This window comes from Lepisma saccharinum, chromosome 5, assembly GCF_977018435.1.
Source record: "Lepisma saccharinum chromosome 5, izLepSacc3.1, whole genome shotgun sequence".
NCBI classification, from domain to species: domain Eukaryota; kingdom Metazoa; phylum Arthropoda; class Insecta; order Zygentoma; family Lepismatidae; genus Lepisma; species Lepisma saccharinum.
In genome coordinates this window covers 37545839-37554638 of record NC_139233.1, presented here as the reverse complement: position 1 = coordinate 37554638, position 8800 = coordinate 37545839, and positions in this window count along the sequence as shown.

Sequence of the window (8800 nt, the reverse complement as noted above, 5' to 3'; positions counted from 1 at the left end):
TGTGCTGTCTTACGTATGGAAGTCAGGAGTTCAAGTCTCTGTGCGTTCGTCTGGGAAACATTGTCGGGGTTCGAAGGAAGGACTGCGTCTGCTAAGATCCTTGGGTTGTAGCCAAATAAAGTAAAATACGGGCTCTGGAGGGATCCAGAATGGATTGTAACGTTGTGGCTGAACGCTGCGCTAGCTAAATAGTCACACCATGAATCCTTCTTTTCCAACACAAAAACTCTCATAGCTTTCTTCAAGTAACTAAATGAACTTTCAACTAATCCATTCGTGAAATGGGCACAAGTATCTACATATTTTAGTTGTACGCCTGTAATATTAGCTAACTCTCGTAAGAGTAAACTTGAATTGGGTGTTGAACGATCTAAATAGATCGTTTCCGGGATGCCATGGACTAAAAAGACTTTCTCAACTAAAGCTGTTGCTATGTTTTGTGCGTCGTGATTAGCCAAAGGAGCTGTTATTACGTACCTTGTACAACTATCAACTACCGATAGGAAATATTTGTATTTGTGCGTTTTTGAAGAGACTAAAGGACCACATACGTCAATATGAATTCGTTGGAAAGGAATTTGGGCTGGTTGAAATGTTTGCAGCGTATGCGGTTTAGAACCTTGTGGTTTCTTTGAAATCTGACAAGGGATGCAATGTCTAACCTTATCGTACACAAATTTCTTCATATTAGGGAAAAAGTAGCGCATAAGCATTAAATTATATGTCTTTTGAGCACCTTGGTGACTTCCATTCATTTTGTGTGCATGAATAAGGTCGAAAACTTGATTTCTTAATGCATGGGGGATACAAAGTCTATCCCGATTACCAGTTTTGATTTTATTAGTCCTGTATAAGACTCCATTTTTGAGTACATAAGAATACGAAAGCTTTTCTAGTTTAGGATTACTAGGTTTGTCTTTGTTTTCTAAAACATTAATAATGTCTCTAAAATAGGGGTCTTTACGTTGTTCTGAACTAATATCAAAATCTGCTGCTTGTGCATGAAATACTTGATGAAAGAATAGATCATCATCATCATCATCATCTTTCTTGTCTGGATTAGTCTTTTCTATAGGGTTGTCTTTGGGAATGACAGGTGACTGAGTATTTACTGTATCATTGGGAAGGACAACTGGATGCTGGCTCATAAGGGAAGCAGATGGTGTAAAAAGTACAGGCTTATGGGTATTAGGTGTCGTAGTGGTAATGTTCAAATTGATATAAGTCTTGGATCGTGGACTTAACTGAACTGTGTTTGAAAGGGTAGCTTTTCCCTCATACACATTTACATTTTCAATTTGGGTAAATATGTCATGCGACAGCTGGTGAGTCTTGTACTTTGATCTTAAAATACTATAATTAGGAGTACGTCCTAAATGATAAATAGTTATTGTATTGTCTTTTAGCGACATTTCGCACCTTTGCGTTCTCAAAAAGTCATTTCCTAAAAGGGGAGGGACATTAGTTGAATCTACTATTCTAAATGGGTGCGAATATTTACGCTTTCCAATTATGATTGGAAGAACTACAATTTCAGACACACTCAGTTTCGATCCGGACACACCTTGGATTGTGGATTGTACCTTGTATGTTTTTCTTTCAGTAGGTAGAAGGTGGGAAGGATAAATTGAGATTTGGGAACCCACGTCAATAAGTAAATCTACCTGTTTTCCTTGTATGCTACTATTAATAAAGTATAGGCCATTTCTCTCAATTATAGGAACTTTATCTAATCTGCTATTATCTTCGATTTCGTTCCTGCAAGTCGAAGACGATTTTAGTTTAAACTGCTCTCTCGTTGTGGCTTGTAAAAGCAATTGTCGCTCTCGTGATTATAACGACCGCAAAACCTGCAGGCTGAGGTATTTGCATCGTCGCGATTAGCCTGATCTCGACGTTGAAACCTCTTGTTACTATTACCTCTGAACTGGCCTCTTGAGTTCGATCGAAAGTTACCTCTGTGATTAGCTCTAGAATTACCTCTGTAGGAAGAGGACTTATTATTCCCCTTGTTGAAATCTCTGTTCTGTGCGTTTTGATTAGCTGTCTTCGCAAATTCCAGTACATTTGAGCAAAGATTGAAAAGAGAACTAGCGTTCATCTGTTCGTTCGAAAAGAGAGACATGCTCGACATTTGTGACGAGAGTTTGTTTATTTCGTCACCAGAGGTAGCACTTGGAGCGTGTTCTACTCTGGGTACGGCTGGTATCGCCGCGCAGCGGGCACTATCAGAACTCGGTATATGATACATTCCTTGATACACTGTGTGGGAACTATTTACGAGAGCCGGATTGGACTGTAGACTTTGGACTTGATGTGTCAATGGTGGGAGAGAAGGAGATGGACATTGGTTGTATGGTACAAAGTGCTGAGTCAAGGTGTGAGAATTACTGGGGAGGGGGGAATAGACCTGTGCATGCGAACAGCTGTGAAGTGGTGACGGGGTGAATGTCTGGGGCAAGCTCGCCTGAGCGATGGCCTGATCAATTTCCAATTTCTCTTCCAACATACGGGAATTAATTAATGACTGCTGGCGTTCGAAATTCTGTAGGTGGGCAATTAATTCTTCTGTTCTAGCAAAATGCTTGTTGGTTAAACAGCCAATGTATTTGGCTCGCAGTCCCGTGATGATGTAAGAGAGAGTTTGTTCTTCAGTGGCGTTCGGGAAGTATTGCTGGACTAATGCTTTTTTAGCAATAACGTAGGTGTGAATGGGTTCGGTTACCACCTGTTTTCTCTGGAGAATTATCTGTACAGGATCTGCTGACAAGTATGATCCCTTAAATAGCGTATTTAGCTCGTCTTTGATATGGGTGTATGTCAAGTCTACAAAATTGGGTCGTTTCTGTATGTCATGAAAATAAGTTAAAGCGATGTCAGTCAAAAATAAAGGTAACATCTCTTTTCGCTTAGCTTCCGACCATCCTGCGGCATGTGCTACATTTTGAAACTTGAGGAAAAATGAGTCAATGTCCTTAGGGTCATTTCCGCTAAATGGTGCCGGGTATAATGCAGTGGGGATTGGGGTGGCCATGTTAGTGGTGGAAATTTGTACAGCTACGTTACCAGAACTATTAACAGTGTTAGAGGAAGTTGAAACGGGAGCTGGGGTACTTGCTAAGGGTTGGGGTCGGTTTCTGTCGGGTGTTGCTAGTCCAAGGACAAATTGAGGGTAATTTCTATTAGCAGACCTTAACCGTGTTAGTGGAGGGGAGGGAATTGGGGATAAAGGTCGTGAATTTATTGGATTTGCCGTGATTGCAGTTGCTAACTCTATGATTTGGTCGAGGGAGGAATCTAGGTGTTCGTGCAACGCTATCTGTGACTTATTCATAAACGAAGGTTCGTCGTGCTGACCAAAGAACAAATGAAAGTATGGGTATACAGTTATTTATGTCATTAATATATCGCTGGTCAAATAAGTATAAGCAAGTGTTCTCATTCCTGTGTGAATGATGCTTGAATACATGTTATGCAGAAGAACTAGATTTTGTTGAAAAAAAAAGGGGGGGCTCGGCATAAAAGAAAAAGAGGGGTTGTTTTCCATAGGGTAATACACAAAATTGTCACTGGGTCTGACGCATCTTAAGCGTACTGTGGGAGTATGAATTGGAATTACTAAAAATTTTCTTTAAAAATGCTTCCAAAGTGGGAGGGAGGGGGGAGAGAGAATAATTTAATGTAAAGCAATTCGTACAGGAGGGTACTTAATTGCAAAAAAGGGCCTGAAGCACCTCCACCATGTTGTAAGCCCGTTTTCCTGGGCTCTGAGAGGTCACAGGGAAGTTTCATTTAAACATTTAGGTAGAGCTTAATAATATTTGATGGCTGAACCTGCTCCGTTAGGAGGGTAGAGATATGGAAAGTTGGTGTAAGGTTATTCACGCATGTTCATACCTGGTAGATGTGTGTGATGTCTTGTCCTGATGCTTCTCGCAGACCGAATCGTGACAGTTCCAAGGTTCTATCCAGCGACCCTCAGTTCACCAAGCCAAGCGATCCCTTGCGCCTTGTAGCATGCTAGGCAGCGGTAACTCCGTGTTCCATCGTCGTAGTTAGCAGTGTAACGTGTTGTTTAAGTAATCGGACTAGTATCCATGTAGCGTCGATGAGTGTCAGAATCCAAAAGAGAGCGAGCTCCGGGTAGGAGCTTGCTTTTATCATTCTAGGCGTCGAAAGGTTGTTAAACCTTTCAAACGCGGTAGATCCTGTTTAGATCCACGCGTTTGCCTTTCCAGTTCCTTGTTTTACGGAAGTTACAAGTTAGCGCATTCTTGAGATCGCTCGCTGGTCGGACAAGTTCAGGAAATGAACAAGGGTGAATGTTAACATGACGAGGTTTTCTCGGTTTAATGGTCTCCATATCTCTACAATATATATATATTTAAGATCAAAAGAATTTATTTTTCCTAAACAGTATACAAGATATGGTTACATAGAAAGATTATTATTTTTATGTATACGGATGGATAAAAAAAAAAGTAGTCAAACTACTTTCCTAGGTATGCGCTTATGCCCTGGTACCTGAAAATTGACCCAGGGCGTCAGTTCCGCGAATTTTTACGGATTCCCCCGCTTTTCTTTGATTCATCCTTTATTTTCCATTTTTTGATTACAATAATATACTGTGACATTGGCATGAATGCCCCACTGTGAAGAACCAAATTCGTTTGGTTTTCCTGAACAAAGTTGGTTTTACATCATTCTACAAGGTAAGAAGATTAAGATAAAGGTTAGTAATAGTAGGAAGCAAATATGTGTTAGTGTTTAACATTAATATTATTTATGAACACAGATACGAAATTACATAAGTAGGCCATGTGGCACGAATGGGAGAGGAAAGAGGAGTTTACAGGATTCTTGTTGGGAAACCTGATGGTAAGAGACCTGTAGGAAGGCCAAGACGAAGATGGAGGGACAACGTCGAGATGGACCTAAAGGAAATCGGTAGGGATGGAAGAGAGTATATAGATCTTGCTCAAGATAGGGACAGATGGAAGGCCTGTGTTGCTGCAGCCATGAACCTTCGGGTTTAAGAAGGCTAGAGAGTTAGTTAGTTAGTGTAATAGGGCGGGTAATGTTTTCTTAGGATAAGTTTTATTGTGTGTCGTGTGCATTGATGTTGATGAATGAGATGAGGGGTAGACATTAACACGATTCTATTAATGTTAAGCAGGGTCTATGTTCTAGTATGTTATTTTTGAGATAGTGAGAGTATTATTGGCTTTAAGATGTAAGTATTAATACTAGGAAGGGATATGCAAGAACGAGTGGTTCTTGATGCAAGGAGACTTGCGGGAGACCAGCAAGAGTTGGTCGGACTGGGATGAACATCGGTTCGACGGTTGGTACCCGGTACATCATCAGGAAAGAAAGAAGTAGGGAGGGATTTCCTGGGAAGTATAGGGTACTTTAGTACGTTCGGTAGTGGAAATATGGAGAATTGTGAAAAATCAGTGAGAGAAGTTTGCAGAGTGTTTAGTAACGAGAATAAAGAGGGGGTGTAAGATTACAGTTTAAAAAAGAAACGAAAAACAAAAATCTGGGTTAAATTCAGTTGGTTCCTGGGTCGAGTCCTTGCAGTGTTATCCTTTGCCTTTCTCCGGGGAGGCGTAACCTTTTTTTCATTCTGCCGTATCACTGTCATGTGTATTAGTGTCTCCTTCTTGATGTTCCTGTGATAGGTTCTGCTTCATTATCCTCTTGGTGGTTTTAGTCCGGAGGAAGGATGTCCTGTTGTTGTTGTTGAGTTTGTCGAAGGTGGATTCTTTGTGATCTTCTGGGGGGTATTGTTACTCGCCTCCCCCCCACACTTTACCTCCGCACTCGAGGTTCGGTGCACTTCGTACTCGGCTCAGATTTGTCTAGGGGTATCTTTCTTTGTACGACAATGCACGTGGGTTGCTACAAGTCAACATAATTATATAATTAACTACAAGAGACAACGGAAAACCTTTTGCGAAACCTTTATTGCTATAGGGGGATAAATTACCTTGTCCAGCATTTGTGAAATTATAAACGGAAATTTTGGTTATTTTCTATAAGTTTAATTAACGTAAAATTTGAAGTATATACATGTCTTATCCGAACGTTCATTTCTCTAATTATCGGGCCAAAACTCTAATTTTGATGTTGGAATCTCTATTGTTTGTACCTGGATGCTTTACATTTCATGAATTACATCAGGAGTACGCTTGTCACAAGGTAGACTCGCGTTACTCCAAGAAACGTCTTAACAGGCGCGAGGCCGCCCGACGTGTACATTTCTCAACCTCTACGGTGACAAGGCACTAGGCTGCCCGGCGCACCGTAATTACTTTCAAAATAACATCCAGTACAAACTACCTTTTTACCTGTAAATCGGATACCAAGGCACTAGCTTGCCCGGCAATCCAATCTCTTACAGCATCCGTTTCGGGAGACCTGTCCTCCGGTCCTAGCTAACCGAAGCAAAAACAGCCTCTCCCTTCCAAGTCTCAGTTCCAACAGCCGACCTCCCCTACTCTCATCTGCGAGTTTATATACGTTTGGTTGGCGTCTGTTGCCAACCGCCCTTCTTTCAAAATTTTTAATCTATAACAGCTAAACTGCCCGCCTTTCTTTTGAACGTTCGAAACACGAAGCAAGAACAGAGAGCTACATGGTATTTATACATGGAATAATATGAACCTAAAAATGCATAATAAATTGATTTACACTAATAACACATATATATGTTTATACACGTAATTACCTAATTAGTTAACATATTAATAAAATATTTAAATAAGAGAAAAAAACACTGTTGCCCTGACACGGGGGCAGGGTAACAGTATATTACATTCCGGAGGTAGGGGTTGAATGGGGAGGTGAGTGATGCCGGATTTGAAGAGGGAAAGTTCCTCTTTCGACAACGGGTTTGTTAGTAATGTAAATGTACAGTCCTTTAGTAATGTAAAGTGCTCGGGATTTCTTATTAACTGGTACGTGTTGAAGTTTGGTAGCTTTTGTCTTAAATCTTCGATTTGCTTGTTCGATGTGTGGCAAAAGAAGGCTTTATGTTCCGGTGTGTCCGTCTCGGTTTTACATTTCAGGCATTTATCAGTCTGTCTGAGGTTGTGCTTATTTAGGTGTTGACCGTAGGGACCGTGTCCCGTTAGGAAATGTATGAGACCTCTCGTGGGATGGAAATGGTCCATCGATAGTCGCTCTTTTATGTTTGGAAGGAAGCTGTGAAGTCTCCTTCCTTGCGTAGTTTGTGCCCATTCCTGTTGCCAGACTCTAAACAAGTGGTGGTAAATTTCTGGTACCGTGGCAGGGCGTATTCCAATTAGGTTATAGATTTCATCCTCTTGTTCATTTCTAAAGTAATATTTTGATGCTCTAGTTTTAATGACAGTTTCAATAGGCTGTAGGCCCGCAATTAACAGAAGAGCCAGGGTTGAGATTGTTCTGAATGCACCCGTGAGGCGAAGTATCACTTTGCGTTGTGAAGATCTCAATCTGTTTTAAATGTACTGTTTGCTGGTTTCCATGGCCCACAGGGGCGAGCCGTAGGAAAAAATAGCATTATATATGGTAATGAGATATGTTTTTATTGTGATAATGGAAGGTTGTAGTTTGCGGAACTCAATGTGGCTAGACTGTTTATAGTTGTTTTGGCCTGGGTTGAGGGCCTCCCCCATGGCGCAGTGGTAGCGTCATTGCCTTGTAATCAAGGGGTTCGATACCCGGGTTCGATACCCGGTGGAGGCACAAGTGGTTCGGATCCCACTTTAAACTGTAGGTCCAGTCCCGATTAGCCTTACTGCGCATAAAGTGGACTTAAAACACCAAATCAAACATTTGGCCTGGGTTGTTGCCAGGGCTATGTGTCTGTTTAAAACATCTTCTCTTGAAGAGTAACACCAAGGTATATGGCTTCTCTTACTCTTTTTAAGTTTTTTTCTCTGAGTTTGAATTGAGGGTTTCTTTGTAACTCCCCCTTAAGAATAATATAATGCGTCTTTTCCGAAGCTATTTTGAGTTTAGCATGATCACACCAATTGGATAGCATATTGATTGCAGTAGATGCTTTATCTTCGATTTCCCTTCTTGAGTTACCGGAAGTGAGCATGATAATGTCATCCGCATAAGCTATGATCTGGTCTATGTCTGGATGGTCTTGTAGTTTCATAAGCGCAGGCTCCAAGATAATATTCCAAAGCTCAGGTCCCAGAATGGAACCCTGAGGACAACCTTTTGACGTATGTATGTATATATATATATATATATATATATATATATATATATATATATATATGTATATATTAGTTATTATAATATTATAATGAAGAATCTATCTCATTGTTTTACACCGCATTTGATGAATTGAAGAAAGGGGAGCCCAAGGTTTAATGATGGTCATCTTTTGCTTCCTAATTGCCACCCATTGTAGGGAAAAGTTATTCTTTCATACTCACAATAAAATATGGTAGTGTATTAACGTAATTTTAGTAACAGTCTGATAAGTAATGTCAATGACAAAAATAAAATATCAAAATGCAACATTTATTCGTATATTCACAAATTATGCAATACAAATTAAATATACATTTTTCAAAATTGTGTAGGGATAATCAAACTATCAATTGAAGCAATTTTTATAAGTAACTATCTGATTATCCGGCGTTGCCCGGGTATTTATTTATCCCAATCTTCTATTAGACAGGAAAATAATGAATTCTATTTAAATAACTATAGTGTAAAATGAACTTGGAGTTGAACGGCATTGGGAGTGTCACTATTCATCTTAGCGACCCAGAAAAATATGGATTCCACA